This window comes from Linepithema humile, chromosome 6 (genome assembly GCF_040581485.1).
Source record: "Linepithema humile isolate Giens D197 chromosome 6, Lhum_UNIL_v1.0, whole genome shotgun sequence".
Taxonomy (NCBI): domain Eukaryota; kingdom Metazoa; phylum Arthropoda; class Insecta; order Hymenoptera; family Formicidae; genus Linepithema; species Linepithema humile.
Window position 1 is genome coordinate 20,204,115 of NC_090133.1, and position 21,617 is coordinate 20,225,731.

Sequence of the window (21,617 nt, forward strand, 5' to 3'; positions counted from 1 at the left end):
AACGATGTACCCGGTGTTCGACTTTGTAGGATTTAGATCGAGAATAAGGTCGCGCGAGATACCGTCTGGTGTTCCACTTTTAGCCTCGAGACCTTTCGGTTAACTGGTCCACATCTCGCCTGAGACGTACGGTACGTAATATTCGATTATGACTCCGATCGATTAGCGCGACGTCTCGAGCAGAGCGTGTCGCGATTCGATATGGAATCTCGAAAATATCCACACGCCACGCCCGACGCCGTAAATTATATCCTACAATCTTCCTTCCGGTTTATTAAAGGACTTAACTCCCTTCGCGGATGTAATCTGAACTTCATTATTTAAAATTCAGCCGGTGCAGCGATTGCATTCTCGCGCGGGACGACCGCATGAAAGATTCAGACCGGGGTCGTGCCGAGAGAAATTGACCGACATAAATTATTTCAGTATTCTCTTGGCGCGGCGAGCGCGGAAACTCGGTCGAATGATGCTTACAATTTTAAACGCGCAGCACGCGCGGTCTCTGCATAATATAAGTAATTCCTGCGGCAAGGAACATCATGCGTCGTAACGAAGGAGCCGTTTAAATGCGGGTTTGTCGAGTAAGCTACCGATTCCCGCGAGGAATACGTACAATATTTTTCATGAATGGAATAAATGCACTGGCGGTGGACGAAATAATTGATTCAGAAATTCTTAAATAATTGAAGCAAAATAAAATAAGCTTTTAAATATTGATTAAATATTAATAAACAAAATTTCTTTTTAGCTTTACTCAACAGATATCTTTCGCCCTTATTTTAATTAGAGAATATATTTCCGCTCGACATTTAAGCACATTCTCCGTCGCTCCATTTATCTCCAGAATCTTAGAAACCACCGGCCAGAGATATCGTTTATACTACATGCACAAAGTGGAAGCGGCGAGGAGGAGCCCACAAGCATCCTCTCCGTCTGCTTGCCACCCTTTCAGAAATCCTCTTTCTCGCTCACACCTATCTCCGGTTCGCGAAACTTTCCTCGTAAAATCACTACGAAGATTTCATTAAGCGAACGCTTACTCGTCATCTGTTCCGAGATAATGGACCTCCCCGGTGTCTGGCGAGAGAGAGAAAAAGAGGGAGAGAAGTATAGAAATAGAGCGTTCTATAGAAGTAGAGCGAGCGGACTAGAAAGGACAGAGGAGCATAAAGAGGATAACAAGAATCACGAAAGCTGTCGACAAAATGAGTTTATCCTAACGTTAGGATAGCGACAAAGATCACAGGGGACCATATGAGAATCTCTGGATTCCATCGACACTGATGACTTTCTCTGCTTTTTGTAAAATATGACAAATATTATTAAGTGCATAAATAATACTGCAGCTCGCCAAACTTTTAGCGACATAAATTCAAAGCCTAGTAAAATCTGTAATATTATTTTATGACTTCTATTCGATAAAAATTTATCTCAATACGCCACAGTATGTATGTATGAGATGTTGCATATAAAAAGAAAGACTTATTGCATCTTTGATAAACGATTGTTTACGAATGCTAATATAAAATATAAATTTCATATTCCAATATTTCCGATATTATGCACATATGTATCTCGAATTCTGAATCTACTATTTGAATTCATTTAAATTGTTCTAATAGTGCGATCCAGCGTTGGAATATTTACAGCCTCAATTCCAATGTATATTTCGCAATGGTTAACTGCCACGAACGACGTTGCGTTCCACGTGTTCAACCGTGACCGAGTCTCGTGTCACGCTCGGGCTTTTTCGCTCGACCTGGCATACAGAACACCTATCCCGGCAATTCGGAACACTCCCGGCACGCTTAAGGTAATGACCGCTTCCACTTCCGGCGACGTTCTGTAAAGATTTGACCGAGCCCTCCCGTCCGCAATGGCTCGCCGACACGTTAGGAATGCACCGATCGACAAGATTAATCACAGCGAAGCACGAAGTTTGCCAGTAAGACAAGCGCGGCGGTGCCGGTTAAATGAGTCTGGTCCAAGTTTATTTGGATATTATTCGTTGGACTTACTTCCACGTTGGCACGCGCCAAGACTCTGCTCTTTTTCATCAAATTATTTAGTTTATTTAGTTTCGGACCCGATCACGGTCGTGAATTTCAACGTCACGATCCTAATTTATCACCGTTGAGAGAGCAACGAGTTACTTGAAAAATAAATCATACACACAACATTGTTCTTGTCAACGTGATACATAAATAATTGCCGCAATACTGTCGCGAGACTCTGTAATTCTATTCACATTAATTAAAATAATATTGTTTTATTACACGTGTTATTCAATTAATACTATTAATCGGCAAAAAAATAATAATTGTGAAAACCTTTTTAAAACGATAATCTTCACGCGTTAAATCGATTACCACCGATTACATTCGTCATTTGCCACATTCGCGACTGTTACGTCACGTAAAGTTTCTACCGTTTTTTTTTTTTTTCCCACTGTTCTGATCTAAATCTGAACGTTAGCCCGACTTCGTGCGGCTGATCGACAGGTCCGCGTGCATGGCACAAACTGATTAAAGTGTCATTTCCGTATGCCAGTGACATTAGAAGTCGGAAATCCCCGGACTTTCGTCGTTCTTCGTGCGACACGCGACTCGCAGCACGCGGTACATTTTAACGAGCCTGTGCGCGGTACCGCGTGATCTCACTACAATGTACAATGTACAAGCACTCCTATTTATTCGTACCGCACGTCAAATATTCACTAAGTCGAAGCGAATGTCGCACCGCGCATCGTAATAATACGACCGGTGTGACAATTGCAAGACCACATCTGTTAAGCCGACAAGATTTGCCCTTTGAATACAGTACACGCTTCTCCGCTCCTCGAAAATTTCACTATAAATTTCAAACAACTTTAACCAGTCTTCGAGTCACACTTGCCGCATTTATATTGAAAGTTTCGCAAAATGGATATAAGGACGTTTATCAACAATTTCCAAAGGGTTGCTTAACTCAATTATTCATCTCCCTGAGTAACGCCGAGGATAGACATCACGAGAATACACGCACCCATGACAATTCACCTCATTCACGTACACATGCACACTTGACAGCGCATACTTGGGTGGGTAATGTACGTGAATACACACATTGAAATACATACCAACGTGCTGTTTGAATTCTAATGGTGACATCGAGTTTGTGCGGACTGTACGCCAGTGTGTACATCGCCGCGCTACTGTATACGCGCATACGTACGTATGTGCGCGGCGAACATCAAGGAGCATGTCTGCTTGCAGACTAATCGAGTCTAATGAGCCCGCACCTCGCGAACAGAGATTAAACCTACCTCTGCACCCGGTTACAGAACGGTTAAGTGACAGCGTGGTAAATCGCGTGTAGTTACTTTAATGAAAAAAAGGACCAAATGCGAGACGCGATTTATCGTTCGATAACTTTGCGAGCGCCGCTGAAAACGCGTGTGTGGAAACAGCGTTACAGCACAGCTCGGTGCATCAATCGTACGTTAGAGCGCGATTCGCACAGCAGAGTTAATAGTCGCAAAAAGCCACGAGCAAAAATCTACGCGAAAAAATCTGATACGTGCGCGGATTGAAATTCAATTAACCCAATTTGCATGGGCGGACATTCATTATCGGTCCCTTGCGCGCGCGATGCAACGCCCGCTTCGCACGGGGTAGCCGTGAGATTTGCGGCGCGAGCACAATTGGACGAAACGCGAGTCGCGATTAGCGTCGGACATTAAAAACGAACGAAATCTGATTAATCGTCAGGAATAATACTGCATTAGCATAACGCGGCGCAGAGTGCCGCCACGACATGATGAGATTTCGCTAAATCGGCTACGGCTGCCGATTTCCCGCGTAGATTAAATTGACGATGTTCTAAAACTTAAATCAACATATCCACGCGATAACGTTTAACGAGAGAAGATACAGTCGAAGCATTTGCCACGAACGCGAGGGCTAAATACAGCGAGAGCATACTTAAATGATGCATAGCAACGTTTTACAACAAGCATACGTCATCAGATATGCAAATCGTTCGCGCAACAAGCGATAAATTTGCATCCTTTTTGCATACATTACCCGCACAATTACTAGCACGGTAGTATCTTTCTAACGGATACAGTTGCGCTAGTATCCGCGCGTAATCCTAATAACTCGCGAACCTCGCCTTGGAATAGGAGATACTGCTCGAGTGTTTAAAGTGGACCGTCGCTCGTAGGAATTGGCGTAACGCAAAGGGAACGTATTTCACCTTATACGTCGCCAACTAAGTGCTACTCGTCGCGAGCACGCTCTTGTCGAAAGCTGGATGAAGCACACGTGCGCGCCCTTTTCAAAGGTTGCGCTTTTATGCAACTTGATGGCACGATCTTGACTTTAGGCGGCTCCAAGAAGATTGAAAATACGGAATCTAGACCGCGACGGGCTTAACCCACTTCGTGTCTCGCAGTTTTTCACTATTTAGGAGCCGGTGCTGCCACCGAGCCCTCTTTCCAAATCTACATTTTCCAGCGGCGTTGTTAATGTTACGAGAGAGAATAGAGTAGCGCGACGATGTCGTGTTTAAATTCAAATTGTGTCTCGAACCTAAATTTTCCGTAATATGCAAATTTGATGTAGACCTAGATAACTCCCGATATGTCGAGCAATTATTCGCGTATCGGTTCGCGAAGCACTTGACGAATTTGCAACAGTAATAACGTACTAATAAAGCGAACGATCAAAGCTGGGTCAACAATTAGTATACACAACTACCCCTCGAAACTCCGTATAATTCGATAGGGAAAACGCGGGAATTCATAGGGTAATAAAACACAATTACCCGAATCGTCGGGGATACAAATTGCGGGAGATACGCGCGAGGGTCGTCGGCGTGGAAACGAGCGGGAGAGGAAAGGATTAGCCTAGTTCATAATATCGTTAGAAAGTTCTCGCCATTGAGATATGAATACAAAGCAGCGCGTCTCGCGTAAGCCTTACATCCGCACACACCGGCGTATGTACACACGCTGTGCAGCACATACCAATACCGTCGTCGTCCACATCGCAAAGTAGTGGGTCAGTTCGGCGGGCGTACGCAGCGAATCGAGCGAACGTACGGGACCGTTCTCTTCGCAAAGTGGATTACGCCGATTACAGGACGAACTTAATTAAGGACTGCCACATAAATAACCTTCACCTTCCGCATTGTCAAGTGCGCGAGTTACGCGAGTAATCCCGCCTGGCTCAAACTTCTCGCGTCTTCCGCCTTTAATCCCGCCGGCGCAACGCGCTTCGAAAAAAAAGAAGCACTAACGATGGAGGAGAAAAAGTACACAAAGATTATTTCTAATTATGATTTACCGCTCCGTGCACGTGCATCGGCGTATGTACATACATCCATATTCGCGCGTATATATGTAGTGGAGAGAAATGCAAAAGCAAAACGCACAAAAAGGTATAAATACAATAATAGAAACTGCATTCAAATTAGAATACACAAATAAATAATGCCAAATATCGGTTTACTGTAAAAAATATTGTGTAAAATATCTTCCAAATCTTTTTTTAAAACTGTTATATATGATGGCACTGTTTGCTATGTTGGACGTATAACAATAAATTTACAAAAATCAGAGGCAATAAGTTTTTGTAATTGAATAGAAATTAATCTGAAATATGACATACTGAACTTTTGACCCCTGTGCTCGATACATGATTAAAGAAGAAATCGATGAAAATGCCGGTGATCAATTATTATTCGCATGACACAGGTATATACTCGGATATTCTCAGAAGCATCGACGTCATTCTCACGGAGAGAAAAATTCCATGCATCTCTAAGTGGATACGGTATAAACATTGCAGCGGCTCTAGAAAGTGTCTAGCAAAACCAGAGAACAACGTGCCAAAAAATTGCAAGAGGCATTCAAAATATTTTTGTTTTTTATATATACGAACGTATTTGCAGCGTTATACAAAGCAATCTTATTCCGTAAAAAAAAGTAGAGCCAAGTTTCTGTACTTTCCGATACTAATTCCTAAAGAAATTACGTTTTAAAGATACCATTGGGTTCTTGTACTCCGGATCGAGTTTGTTCTCCAAGTATCGCGGAATTGTGAGCGATAATGGGTCGACTATCACTCTCGCAAGACCGGTACGTTAAGGCTATCAAAAGAGAGGAGAAAAAAAAGGCGGGGGGTCGCTTGTGTGTGCGCCATTTTGATTGAATTTTTTTTCGATGTACAGCAAAATTCATTCGTCCGGCCGACGCGGCCAGCGGATTGCGCGTTCGCGCTCGCGCTTTGTCCGGCGACTTTTTCAAGCGCGCTCCGCATATCGCCGCTATTGCGGCGGTGCGTGAATCGCATAACAGTCTCGATACAACGAGCGATAGCTCGGGGCACAGGCAGCGACAGCCTGGCGGCAGGGCGCGCGCGGTAGTATCTACGGAATGCAATTCACTGAAGACAATGCACCGCGTTAAAATGGCTCGTATAGATAACCCGATGCCCTTGCGTGGAGCATACCGTACATGCATAATACACATACACGGGCGGGGAGGAGAATCGATATCCGCGCTAGGTTAGCACTTCTTCTTTTGCGGACCGATGGGGGTGGCGCGGCGCGGCGCGGCGCGACGGGGGACGCAACGACCGGCAATAAGGACGGCGGAGATAGGACCCACCGGGGGAAGGGTAAGTCAGAAGGCAAGACGCAAGACGTCAAGATCCTTTCACCTTTTGCGACCCTATATTAGCCTGATACCGGCAGCCGCCCTTCTTTTCCCCTCCCGCATATAACGTATTTCGTCCTTTGAGTCCGGCACGGAACACGAAAGCGAAGCGCTCCGAGGGTTGTAAATGGAAAGAATATGTCATCCTCCTTCTCCTTTCGCGGACGCGCAGTTTGCATCCCTCTTTTCTAACGTCTGGCCGTCGTATAAATATTGCACTCCTCGGATTGTGACGGAAATGTTAGCGTGTGTTCAAGAGGATTTATAAATTAAATCGCGTCGCGCGGAGTTGTAATAAAAATGCAACAGCTATTACCGCTTCAATTAATAACCACGCTATGCAAGTAGCGGTGTGAGATAAGGCGCTCTCGGGTGTAAAGAGTGACACCGTTTCACTCCCTTTCTTATCTTCATTGTTGTAAGATTATTCGTGGGATGTAACGGACATAACTTATTAGATACATCGGGTACTAGCTTAACGCCGCTTTTCTTATCGTCTCTTATCCGAATTGTACGTCTCTCTTGAACACACACACACACACGTGTATTCGTACACGTACATTCGCGTCATAGACAGGAAGCGTTGCGCAAGATAAGACTGAGCGATTCGCAAAAAAGAAGAGGGAATTTAAATGCGTGAGTACGCCGCGTGTATCCGTATACAAGAACGACACGTAACCACCCATCTTTCTCTTTCTTCTTCTTTTCTTCTCTGTCTTTCTGCCAGAGTGCGTCATATGCATACATGCAAGAATATAGGTACATTTCCGCGGTGGAGATGGCCGAGGGAAACATCGGGCGCTCGCGCGTAGACACACTTTGTACACGGACACGAGTTGAGAACGGCGCGGGATAAGTGACGACGCCAGCGGTGTCGCGGTGGAAGAAAAGGAGAAAGAGCTTAAATGCTCGAGTGTGCGGATACGGAGAGACACACGCGTGTGTGCGTGCGCATGTGTGTACGTGTATGCAATATATATTATACATATGTATACATATATGTGAAGATTATACAAGCGACATATGTATACAGTTACGCGATACGTATTCCGAATGTACTAAGTACACGCAAAATGCTAGCCCGCGGTATGCATGTGTGCGTAGGACCGCGCTTGTAGGGCCGCGTGCGTGATCGTGCTCGCGCCGCGCGCGGACGCTTTACATAATATCTTTGCTATTGTAAAATGCAAAGTACCGACGCAGGGGAGTCGCGCTGAGCCAGCTTTTCCCTACGCCATGTTTCGCACACTGCACTCCTCTCCGCGCAGTTCTGTGTGAAACGAGCCGCACGGCTGTGTGCAGGAGAGAGCGAAAGGAGAGAGAAGCTACGGGTGCGGCGAGAGCTCGCAGGGGATAGGAAGACTTGCCTCGAAAGCAAGTTTTTGTCTTCTCATGTAAATTGCGACGTAGTCAGGGCGATTGAAGGCTTAAGCACATATTTTTATATTCCCTTCCTGAAACAATCTTTCTACGCGCTGCATTCTCCCCCGCCCCTCTGTTCTTTTTTTTTTTTAAACGTCCGTTCATCTCCGAGAGAAGCCATCGCGGCGTGATGTCATGCTGCAGAGCTCAACACCATTCACCGAATAATACACAGTACGATCATAAAATGATTATTAAAATAAAGCTCGCAGGAGTGCGGCAAAGTCGGGTCAAACTGAAACTACAAACTGGACTCTGCTAAAGCCACTATCATTGTTATTGCGCTAAAGTGAGAAACTGTACTTTCGGGAACTTTAAAATACATCGTACTTGAAAGCGATGCAGCGAACAAAGCCACATATGCGCATAGTATCAGAATTTCATTATCAAAATGATTCGATTTCACTATTAAGGACTGCGACATCGTTTGTATCGAGTACAATTGTTAGCAAAGTGCGAATTTATGATACTCGTTATTCTCCAAGATATATCGCAATCAGAGTATCTACTTGAAACGTTCGTTGGATTGCAGAGAATCCTCTTGCGATACGGCAGTAACTACCCGCTTGAAATTCTCAACGAGTAACCTGCAATCTCCTCAATCATTAGACACCTTCGATCGACAGCGTTCGATTGCACAACTGAAAAGAATTTACCGCGGAGCAACGATAGCGATAAGTTCATCTATCAAATTTTCGCTCGGAAGAACACGGTAGCGATTTCATTAAAGAGTCCATCATTAATAAGAAACGGCGCACGTTGCCGTATGCAGCGTAACAATTCGCAGTTTATCGTCGCTGGTATAAAAGTAGAAAACAAAAATCTAACTGTTCCTGCCGCGCCGAAACGCGAAATAAAAGCATCAATATCGGGCGCTGTGAAAAAAGATACCCCGACAGCCCCCTAAAAGTGCTCGATTTTTTACAGTCCCGCGATGCAACGCCGGGGAATGCATTTCGATATGGAGATATGATCTTCGTACACGACGGACGTATGAAAGATTAATGGCAGGTCGGCGTGCGCAGTTTTCGGTTGAACCGACCCCCCCTCGTTGATGGGATTAAAAAATTCAACAAACTCGCGCGCGGTCACACGAGGTATTGTCCTCGGGATAATGTTGCTGCAGAGAAGCACGCGCCTTGCACTGGAATAATAATTTCACCGATGATGATGTTATTTAACGGAACGACTAAGGCCGCCGCGTGTGCGCCACGTCTAGAAATGCCGAGCAATTTCATATTTCCGCGGCTTTGCGGCCGCCGCGATTTCACAGCGCGCAAAAAGCGAGTTCGCTCTTTCGTACAATTAATCGCTATGCGTCGGCGGTAACCTAACTAGCGAGTGGTCGATACAAGATTGCGTACCAAAAAAAAAAAAAATCATACCGTGAGAATTCCATACATCGCGTTACATGACCACTCTGGTTATTTCTTTCCGAATAAATGTCTGTACACTTTTGCAGTATTATTTATTGCCTGACGAACCAATGGAAAAAACACTGCCAGAGCAAAATTTATATTATCTAGTGTAAATTTATCTACGTTTCGCATGTAATTCCCTCTCGGTTCTTTCAATACAAGTCTGCACGCGAAATGCGTACTAGAAATAACTCGGCAAGAGTGTAACTTCCAGAATCTTGCATTTTAACATCGTCTCGTATTCGTCTCGCGAGGGAAACGAGATTTCAGGGAAAACAACTCGAACAATACATCAGCGGACGTACACGGGAAGAAGTGACGGTGACACCACGACTATTCCCGAGCAACTCAAACTACCGCGTCGTAACCGCATTCCAACACCTCGTCGCCATTGCCACGCAATTAAAGTAAGCGTTACACCCGAGCGAGACGCCACTTTGTGTATCCGTGTGTACGTTTCTCACGCCGCGCTTCTCCGCGCGTTCGTGGCTTTACGGCTCTCTAATAGGAAAAACAGTAAAACGTTAAAATCGAAGCGAGTAAGTCACGTGCCATTTTGCAAACAAAATATGCTTTACGTGGTATGACGTATTTACTTGTAGGAGAAGAATGAAATTGTCGCGAATGTGTAATTTATTTACGGCGAATTTGTATTGCACCCCCGCGCACGCGACTAAATCCTATTTCGCCGTACATAGATCCGTGGCACTCGAGAACGGGTTGGATTTCCCTACTGCAGCGGCGGATTCACCAATACCGTGGATTTACCCAAGCGTAAACAATCGATAGCTCGGTAGAATCGTTTTAAATTCTGTTTGTTAAATGAAAGAGACGATTTGATCACGCATCATTTCACTTATAATTAGAGAAAAAGTTAAGACCGTATGTATTTAAAAAATTTCATTTTTTTATTCCTATGTAAATTTAAAATATAAGAGTTAGCCATAAAATGAAACGTTTGAATATAGATTTTATATATCTTTCAGTGACATAAATGAGAATTATATAGACTCAAAGCTGTTTATATTCTTCAGAAGAAAATCAGAATCTATTGGGAAATCCGCCGGTGAATTTCTGCAAGGATATTCCTCGGAGTCGCTCGTATTTCACATTTGGGCCAACGAGTGCTAGGCCACGTTTTCGGTTAGCAATATTCCGTACGTGTATCCACGCCAGTCTAAGTAAGCCTTCCGGGTCCCGAAGGAAACGTTTACGACCAAGTTAGCTCCTAATCCTGGCTATAGTTATAGTCATTAAGCTACGCTTAAACCAACGTTATTGCTTGCATTAGTTTCCGACCGAGCTTTCGCGTAACGCTCAATTTCGGCACGGCGATATCGCAGTTTATTTCACGACCATATTGCGTAAAACCTAAAAAAAAAAAAAAAATGACAAAGCCTATTCTCAAAGCGTAATCAAAGCGATGCTGCAATCGATCGGCTCTGAAACCAATTGAAGCGCCGGTTCAAATAAGCACTGGTCATTTGATCGAAGCAATTAAACGCGCAAGTGCATATGATAACATCGTGCTAACGCGTAAGAGCTACAAAGCAATCGTCCAAGTTTCGCTACTTCTCGCTCCAATCGCTACGCTTCCCTCGGACGCTAACCGAGGGGTGTGTACGTATATCGCGGGGTGAGATCTACCAAAGGCAACGGCTGCAATCCTTCCGTGCAATAATCAAAGGAAGACACATCCTGCGTGCATACGCTTGTCGACACAAAGACAATCAATAATCACGAGGTAAATTGAATTTCGCGAAGCGTCGCTGTCTCTCTACCGAGATACGAAACCACTCTCGCTGTACTTCGTTTACTAACATCGGCTGATTGATTTGACATTTCGATAACTAATGGAAAGCGACGGGTTGAAAAGTCAGCTTAACAACTATTATATAACGTCCTCGCGCACCAGTTTCGAACATGATGATCGCATAATTCGCTCGATTCCTCCTCTCCTCTCCTCTCCTCTCTCTCTCTCTCTCTCTCTCTCTCTCTCTCTCTCTCTTTCTCTCTCTCTTTCGTCCCTCTGCTACCTCGCGCACGGGAGAGCGTAATTCATTTTGAATTTACAGATTACGAGGTTGGCTGAATCGCGGGGATTTATGGCATTTGATGGATGCCTATTTGCGTCCACGCGCGCGCAGGAAGCGAGTAATCAGTTCGGCTTCGGTGATGCATTCGTCGCATGAAACATGCACAGAAAATCGGCCTGTTATTCGATGCATGCGGTGCGGCGCGAGATTTTCAGCCGGCTCGAATCTGCTCCTTGCGGTGGTGCCGATCGAGAGATCGATAGTTTGAAAGAGGAGAGTGCATTTAGAAGCGCACTACATCGTTCGTTATTCCCTGATCATATATCCCGCGCTGCTCGCGCATATCAGCGAGCTGATATATAATCCGCCGCTCATCGGCGGCAATGGCCGACCGCCGACAGAGAAAAATCCACTTATAGCCGGCCATCGGTCCGTCGTTTCAAAATTAACTCTAATCTAGGATCAGACCGCTTATAAAGTGCGGCGGAGATTTATGGAAAAAAAAAAAAAAAATGGAATCGACCGACGGACGGATGTGCTCTAATTGCGCCCGAGGACGAACAGACTTTCTCGCCGGATAATTGTACATTATTCTACATTGAGGCTTTTTTGCCCGGCGAGAATTTGTTATACGGCGAAATAGGCTAAGAGTGCACCGACGGCAGTAACATAACTTTTTCGCGATGAAAAAACTTTTAAGACCGGTTAATGCTTAAGAAAGTAAAGCCGCGAGTTTTAGCTACGATCTTGACTGCTTGTTGATTATTTTTGCGGATATTATATCCTGAAAGTTTCTTTTTTTTATTTCTAATGCAAAATCTCCACTGAAAAATACTTTAAATTTATTTATTCCCTAAATATTTTATCATCTTTCTCCCATATATACATTTGCCATCGTGAATATTCATATATAAATAAAATATTAACAAATAAAGTAAATAAAAATTTTATTTGCTTTTCTGTTAACAAAATTATCAAATAAAAATTGCGTAAAATCGCAGCACGCAAAGGAATATCCTTTGCTGAATGATCTGACTAAAGCAAAGGGAAGAAAGAGAGAGCTTCGGTGTATGTAAAATTTGTTGGATGATATTGTCACTGAAATAATACGCACAAACGCGTAGCACACAAACTGGCAGTTTTCGTTCCGGCGTTTGTGGCTTTTGTTACTTTGTTGCCAGCGGTTTATATTTTCACCGATACGTTCGCTATTTATCTGATAAACGCGTGTAGGTAAATCGAATTTTACGAACGTGCTTTTGAGGTCAGAAATAACGGATATAAAAGCAAAGAATCATAGGGTAAGCAGGGTATTATCCACGAACGTAATGTCGATCAGGTAATATAAATCTCGATTACACGCCGCGGAATATCAAAGTACAGAGAGAGAGAGAGAGAGAGAGAGAGAGAGAGAGAGCGAGAAAGAAAGAGAACACATACGCGAAGCCGTACAAAATAATGCGAGAACGTAGCGCACATAAATTATGACGTAAACTGTGAATACTCAATATCACTCTCGTTTTACCCGGGCTCCGCTGCAGAGTATACCATTATCGTAATCGAGATGGCGCGATAAAGTGCAAATTGGCCCCGATCATAATCTCCTCGCCATATCAGATTGATCGCACGCCAGTATCGCGCGATTCGTACGTATGTATAAGAGGCATCGGTTTTTTTTTTTGTTATTTAGATCCTTCGGTTACCTACAGAATGAATTCATTTCATTCTTCCAACTATCATACATGTGTAAAATATCACTGTTACCCCGCGATCCTCAAAGCAATACTGGTGTAACCGGTCCCGCGATCATGCCAGCAGCACTTCCGATTGTTGTTGAGAGTTAGTTGAACAATGTTGAGGTAATGTCCTGGACGAGCAAAAGCCCGTCCATTCAAAGCAGTCCAGTAATATCAAACTATCGTTAACCGTTATCCGGCAAAGTGCCATCAATTTCTCATGTAGCTACCGCAGCGAAAGTTTTCGTAGCCTACGCAAGAGTCAAAATTTCACAACAAAAACGACGACTCGGCTAAATTTTTGCAATTAAATTTGTGAGATATTGTAAAATTTACGACGCACGTCGCTAAAAGGCACCGTATCCGTCGCAAACCATGATTTTGTTATGTGGAAAAGAAGAAGATATTCTTAGAGCGTCGCGAGCATCTAGACCGACACGGTAAACGAATAGCGTCTGCCTCATTATGATCATTATTTCTTACTGGTGCCTCCTCTTTGAAGAAAATCCTACGTTTCATATATCCTTTCTCTTTTTATGACGGTAAGGCATTATGCGACAGTGTAACACGAAACTGGCTATCACGTACATACTACCCCCCCCCCCCCCCCCTCCACCCGTATGTATGCGCCATATGTAGCTGTCTATGTTTCACTGAAACCGCTATCAGGAAACTCTCGAGATTTTTTGTGCAAGGCGCGTGTCTGTCTAACAACTGCAAAACATATTATGAAGACAAGATAGCGGTAAATAATATTGGAAAAATAATTCCATATATGTACATGAAAACAGATTTGATCTAAGATTATCTTCAACATATTGATAACATTTACATCGCGACTATGTTTTAACTTGATAAACAATAATTAAAATAAACAAAGAAGAAATATGTCGAAATAATATACAATTGATTTTTGCTGTTTAAATGTCAAATATTTTGCACCATAACAAGTAATTTTGTCTTGCAATCTAGATTCGACACTGCGAACAATCGGGAATGAAAGCGCGAATAAGAAGTACGGGACTAACCACGTATGCAACAACTCCGCATATGTCGCGAATATTTCGTCTCCAAAACGCATGAAGAAACCAAGCGAGCTTGGTACACCGGCAGACATTCGATCGCCGCCGCTTCCCCATTGAGGGCGGGTGTTCCGCGGAAGGATACGATAGAGAAAAAGCGGGAGGGCTAGCGGAGATGAAGGGGTCGAAGAAGGTGGAAGCGAGGGGAAGGGCGGACGGCGAAGGAAGGAAGAAGGAGCAAAAGGAGCGCGGAAGTGGAGGAACCAGAGGCATCATCCGACCCTCGGCTCCCCAGGCGCACCTCTTGCCGCCCCTTTTCTCTTACCTCTTGCACACTCTTCCTTGCACTACTCTACTAGACCACTCAAGGTACTCTCCGTACCCCCCCCCTCCCCCCCGCTCTTTGCTCCTCTCGTTCCTTCAACCTTGTTTCTCGCACTCTGTCACTCTTACTTCGCGCCGTGCCTCGCGCGCGACTTCATGCGTTCCGCCAAATGGAGTTACTTTGCGCCTATAATGGTATGTGTGTGCACGCAGTGATAAAACTATTGTTAACCCTTCGTTCAAACTAATTTCGTTGTTCGACATATTTTACAAAGATTCGCGAAAGCACAGTTCGCTAGTTGCAATTATTTGAAACAAAAAAGTACAAGAGATTTATAAACATTTTTAGTATGACACAGAATTACTGCCGAGAGTGACCCCATACGTACCTCCGACTGTACGCGTGCTCAGCAATTCAGCCCTTTTCATTAAAAACGTTAATGACAATTACCGTCGTCATTACGGCCGGCCAACAACCACAATTGCACAAGATCTCGCGGAGAAACGGGTAAATTTAGGCGTAATTAAATGCACGCGTCGCCTTTGATATTATTAAAGTTACAACGCAGAAGTGTATTTAATTAACTTCCGATATTGGCGCCGGTACGATCGCATCGGACGGACGGACGGATCAATTTACGTCGAATTTATTGTGCGCCGTTGTTACCCGCTGTATTTATAATTCAACGGTACATCGGGTTAATATTAAATATCGAATTAGTGTGTTCAATCAACCGCGAGCGCGGAACGCTTTGTCGGAAATTTATAGAAATTACCACTATTTTTGAGTTTTAATAAAGGTCGCCGGGACGAACGGAATTTTATTCGTTCGCGTTCGTTAATACGGTCAATTTATCTGAAATTTATTTACACATCATTGCGTAGTGACTAAATATCGAAAGTAAGTGCATTGCATTATCGTCAAATATCGCCAGCCAATTTATTAAACAAAGAGCCAATTTATTAAACGGTGATGTATCCTGTTAAAAATTATATGAACTTTCGCGCGGACTCCGCATTGGCGTAATTAAGAATTCTTAATATAACGAAATAATAATGATTCAACTAAAATGAAGCTAATTTCCCAGCCCAACTTTAATTTCGCCAGGCATTATTACTATTCTGTGCTCGGAGTAATTTTGACCGAACGTGTAGTTACATTATAATTCATTATAATGTTCATATTTTACTTTAAAAATGAATATAATACTAAATGTAATTGTAAGTACATACAACTTTATTTTATTAAAAATATATATGTAACATAAAAGTTAAAAAATAATAATATTCTGTTCGAGTATCTAAAAAAATATTAATTTTTTAATGTAGATTATTTTTAATTAAAAGCTTTATATATAAAAATCGCTATGAGCACGCACCAAAATATCGATTTGAAATTCAATTCAAAAATTGCAAAACTAAATAAATTTCAGTGAAGACAAATTGACCGTTTTATTGCGTGACTGTAGCAATAATGTATTAAGTATATCCTCGTATCTTTTGTTCCCCGCGTGCAAATAAAACGCACAGAATTAGAACAGCACACGCGGTCAATTTCCAAACTTTTTACACACGATATCGGGAATAAAATTGCGTCCATTTGTCGCGCCCTTTTACTACGGAATCACGTGCCGTGTGGCCATAATACGAGTGATTGTAGTTTGCCTTTCCATGAATTTGTAAACACGAGTGCGATTTTAATCGATGTCTGGCCAATAAAAATACGAAACGAAATGAACGAAAAGACACACATCTAGCTCCACTCATCCACTTATATAGCTCACGCACATTTTGCCTTTAGAAATATGAACGTGCTTACTAGCCTCGTTTATTACACCTAAAAATAATTACGCTTCTAAACTCATACGGTAATTACTTTATCAAATATCATGTGTGTACCATATATCTTTCCATTGCGATAATTAAAACGTGCGCGATAATAAAAACGGCAATAAGTATTCATGGAACGTGAATAATATGTAAATATTTAATTGATTCTTTTTCCAATATAAAATTATTATGCTTTTTGAGACCGTAATACTATTTTCATAATAAATAGTATATTCAGAGCAAAAGCTTATTTTAAAATATAGAAATATACTAATGGTTATTACGCGTAGTTACACACATACATATATCATACAGATTTTTCAACGGCTCGAACCAGAGTTGCCATTCCGCATTCGCGTCGGAAATTCGGCTAATTCGATGTGCGAACTCACACTGCGGAATCGGCTGTACCGCGCGGAATAGTAATATCGGGACGGTCTTAACCCCCGTACAAGTAAGATCTAATGAAGCAATTCAACTGCAACCGCAGCCCACTTCAAAGTTTTGAGAAACACCGTATTGTACTGCCAGTATATTACAAACTGCAATGGCGGCCATACCGATGCCGCAGCTCGATTATATTTCGTGAACTATTAGACTCGGAGCGATCGAACATGCGGTGTGCAATATGGAGTGCCGACATCGCCGAAAACATGAACCTCTTGCATTCAAACGTGGCAATTCGCATGATAACGTTGCGATTATTATAGTTTTAGAAAATATTATTCAACACTTTTATCGCTATAAATACTAGTGGTATTGATACACTAGATTTTTCAAAAGAAAAAAAAAATCACCATTTTTCTAGTTTTAATAGATGAGATAAAAATGGAAAAAAAATATTGTTTTGGAGAAAAATATACCTATAAAATAAAAATCTAATTTATAAACCATCACTGAAAACATGAACCTTTTGCGAGTGTGATAACAGGCAACGAAACCAGATTTTCGCAAAAATTTTTCGATATTTTTATTTATATACGAAATACCAGTAGTATTAACACACAATATTTTTTGTTGAAAGAATTCAACGTTTATCTAGCTTAATTGAATAAGATTGAAACTACAAGATTTTATTTCAAAGAAAAATACATCCATATGATAAAAAAACTAATTTATAAACCATGAAAATATGAATCTTTCACACTTGTATGTAAAAATCTATATAATGACATGTCACAAATACCAGATATTTAGAAAAAATTTTTATTTGTACAGAAAATACCACTAATATTATAAATGCTTTTTGACAAAGAAATTAAAAAATAATTTTTCAATTTTTAATAGAAATTAAATTTTTTAAATCTTATCTCTCATAAAAAAGTTTATCTCAAATATATGTACACAAATCTAATTTATATGGTCGTCCCCGAAAAGCATGAATCTTTCGTGTTAAATAAAATTTTAATATTGTGTGTTCTTTGTATAATATTAAAAAGATATAAAAATTATTTCAAGCGCATTAACGACAACAGTTAAATTATTCGAACATCTGACTTTTGTTTGAAATAGTCTTTTTATCGGTCGATCTAAACTTTCGATATCTACTTTGACTTTACGTTGAAACGAAGTTTGTCTTTCGACTTTCTAAGTTCAGTGCTGAACTTTCTTTTCATTACATCTTCCACAATAAATCCATTTTTACATTTATTCAACTGGCAAACGTAACTATTGTTTTCAACACGCAAGAGACTAACGATCGATAAAAAGTTCATTAAAAGTTCATATTTCCACCGCAAATTTAACGTTCAATCTGAATATCGAATTCTGTGATTCTTGCTAACACTAAAGAATAACCATTCATCATCATTAAGCATTCGTCTCTCTTTAACTCTACTTTAACATTAAGATAATAACAAGATAAACGTGACGATTAAAGCAAATTTCAATTTCTCGAAGAAACTTGGTGCGTTCTAGTCGGTTATTGCAACAAAGATAATCACGTTTTGCAAAAGATTCAAGTTGTCGTCAAGGCAACACTATCATCACTGTTAGTGGTATAGGCCGAATTTATCAGCGGCGGTGCTCTTTCCGCGACGCAACCACAATGTATTGAGTAACAATTATCAGCCGCAAAAGCGGCACCAGTGTGGCCCGCTCCGCACGAACCGTGATCGCACAACAGACACGGAATTACTACTCACCCTATCCGCGCCTGGTTACATGCTCCGGCTCCACTCGCCTTGCCGATTAGTCACGAGATCTCACGGGGGATGAAGAGCCGCGGTGCGCCGGGTCGGATCGGCGACCGTGCTGTGCCGTGCTGTCGTCCGTGTCGGCCGATCGTGCCACAAAAGTCCGTTTCATTCACCACACCTGAAACGTGTATCCACCGACGACGTTACATAAAGAGTTAAGTGAGCGCGCAGTATGAGCGCACGCGACGCGCTCGCCGCCGCTCGCGTGAGTCGTTGATTCGTTATACGAAGAGGTGAGTGAACTTTTTATTAATAAAGCTCGCCGACGACGTCGGGAAGCCCGCGCGAGAACCGAAAAGCGACGACGACAACAACGACGACGACGACGACGACGACAACGACGACGACGACGACGACGACGACGACGACGACGACGTTCCAATCGCGGCTCGCCGACTGCCGACGTCCCTCGACGGCAACGGCGACCGCGGCTGTCGGCGCGACCAACCCTTTGCCGCGCGCTTGCGCGCCACCCCCCCAGATGCGCCGCCACCCTCGACGTCGTCCTCCCTCTCGTTCTCGCTCCCTTTCACCCCCTCGCCCGCCAATCACGACTGCTTTTACAATGCCTCGAAAAAGGTAGTGTCCGCAACAAAGAGCAGAGTGCCTTTTCCGGCGGTGTTTTTTCCTAGAAAAGGATGCGCTCCTGCCAGTACGTGTCAAAGGCGGGAAATTTAAATGATAATGAAAGAGCGACATGACGACGCGCGTCTGCGTCGCGACGCTGCTTTGCGTCCTACCAACGGATTTTGCATTACTTTATCTTATAAAGAAGCCGGACGAAAGGAAAATTTTTCCGCGATTCGGATCCTTTGTTAAAAATATTAGCGTCATTAACGATACGGACATCAAAACGACGTACTTTTACCGGATCGAATCCATAATGCTGGAAATCTTTGTAGAAACGACAAACGTGTGGTCGAATACGACTACGAAAGATAAGTCGAACGAGTAAGTTGAATACCGAAAGTCTTGCTCTTCGTTCTGGAGACATTTTTAAGAGAAACAATATACCCTTGCCGATACGCGCTACATTCTCACGTTCTGCACGTACGCTTCGTACCAGCAATGACATACATCATTGACACGTGTCACTTCGACACATGACGCACTTTAAAGTGACTTTTCAAAAGTCTACCGTTCCGATAAAACGTATTTTAAATTTGGCAACGTATCCGATCAATATTATATAAAGCACATGTAAATTTTTAACGATCCAAGTATTTTGTTATTTTTAGGAGACATCGTATTACACAATTTGCCAAAAAAGTCCCGATTAGAAATCGGATTCGTGATGTTAATCATTAATTATGTAAATGCGATAGATCCACGTCATACATTGGCACAGTATTATCGCCAATTCTCTAGGTTGACAATAGTAGCGAGTCCGATAGATAATTAATGACATAGCTGGCATTAATCAATCATGTAAATGCTATTAATATCCAACAATTGTCGACACTATAATCCGCAAAGATGAGATATACTGTTAATTTAGCTTTTAACGTACTCGCGCGCATTAATACGCATTTCAAATAGCTTCGTAAGATATCTAACACGCACTTCTCGCGTTCGTTAAATATTATTGGTCTCATCGTACTTTTTAATAAAAGGATATGATATTGCTCGCCGCGAAGAGACACGTACGCTATATACTCGATGCACATCGATGCGCCCGCGCGCCGATGACCCAAATCGGAATTTATTAGAATACGAGGTATAAAGGTTACGCGCGAGAAAAATGAAGGTGCGGTGGAGAATCGTGTCTGGTCATAAGCAGCGATCTGAGATAGTACGTGGGCGGACGGCAACGTAAGATATATCCACCTCGTACGCGGCGCATACACCGGGTGTATCTGGGGACTTGGGTCTCTTCGGCGTTTCGCCCGGTCTATGGAACCGTCGCGCGTGTTTGTACGTTACGTACGTGGCGAGCTATGACGGGAGATAGTGAAATGTAGTGCGCTGCGACTGCGGGCGCGCGCGGCACGGCGGGCCGTCGAAATTATTCGCGTTCGAGATAACTCGACTTAACGACATCCACGGGCGATACTTCAACGCGCGAAGCACGGAAAATTGCGCCGATAATGTCTGCATACACGCGCGTTATTCCCGCGTCGGATTACATCTCGGATAATTGACCTCGACCGACAAAAACTTCCATTTGGATCCGCGATGGTGTTTTCGAAGCAGTCGAGATTTTAAATAGCAACGATAAATGCGACTCTGTCGGACGAAATAACGAGATTACTGAAACCCATTTTGTCCCAACAAAATAATACGTCTTCTACAATTCTTTAAAATGCTAGCCTTAATAACGAATCGACTAATTGTTCTTAATTAAGGCGCAACCTTTCTCTCAAAATTACTCAGCAAGAAATATCGGTGGGATTATATCACGTGATAACAGAAAGAGGTATACCAGCGACGCACTGGATATTAGTTATGCTAATTGAACCTACGTGCCGTGGAAGTGTAAGCGACTCGATCGCGTAACATACCTACATTTGTAAGCCGGCGTTTAATTCCCCGTATAGATCCCACCGTCGCGATACCGTCGCGTCCCACACTCACTCGGTATAAATTCAAACGCGTCCGGCGAAATGAGCTTTTTGTTATTTCCTTTCTCTTTCTTTCCTCTTTTTTCCTTTCTCTTTTCTTCTTTTTTTTATTTTATCTTTTATTTTTGTGGAACAGTAACGGCGCGGATCAATACGATGACGGGCTGTTTCCGCTTAAGCGGATTTTCACGGCGTTATTTTCGCCGTACTCGCGAGCTGGTTAACTCCGCTCGCTGCCGGCGCGTCCACGGTCTGCGGGGAGAGCAGAATGCATGTGCTCAAAGCGCGCAGAAACAAGCCTGCAGACAGCCAGGTCTCGTCTCCGCCACCATCGCCACCACCCTTTCTCCCTTCCTCCGAACTCACCCCA

At 42.9% G+C, this 21,617-nt stretch overlaps 1 protein-coding gene across 5 annotated transcripts in view; it reads right to left on the reverse strand.

Annotated features, from left to right (window-relative positions):
* LOC105678911 (uncharacterized) overlaps nt 1-21,617 on the reverse strand; it is a 264,119-nt gene that overhangs the window by 188,665 nt on the left and 53,837 nt on the right. For 4 of the 5 annotated variants that reach the window (XM_067358228.1, XM_067358226.1, XM_067358227.1 and 1 more), the window contains one exon: nt 18,633-18,804. The exons of the other annotated variant lie outside the window; for it this stretch is intronic. The gene's annotated coding sequence lies outside the window, so the exon portion shown is untranslated. The remainder of the gene's footprint in view (nt 1-18,632; nt 18,805-21,617) is intronic. 5 annotated transcript variants of the gene reach the window in all.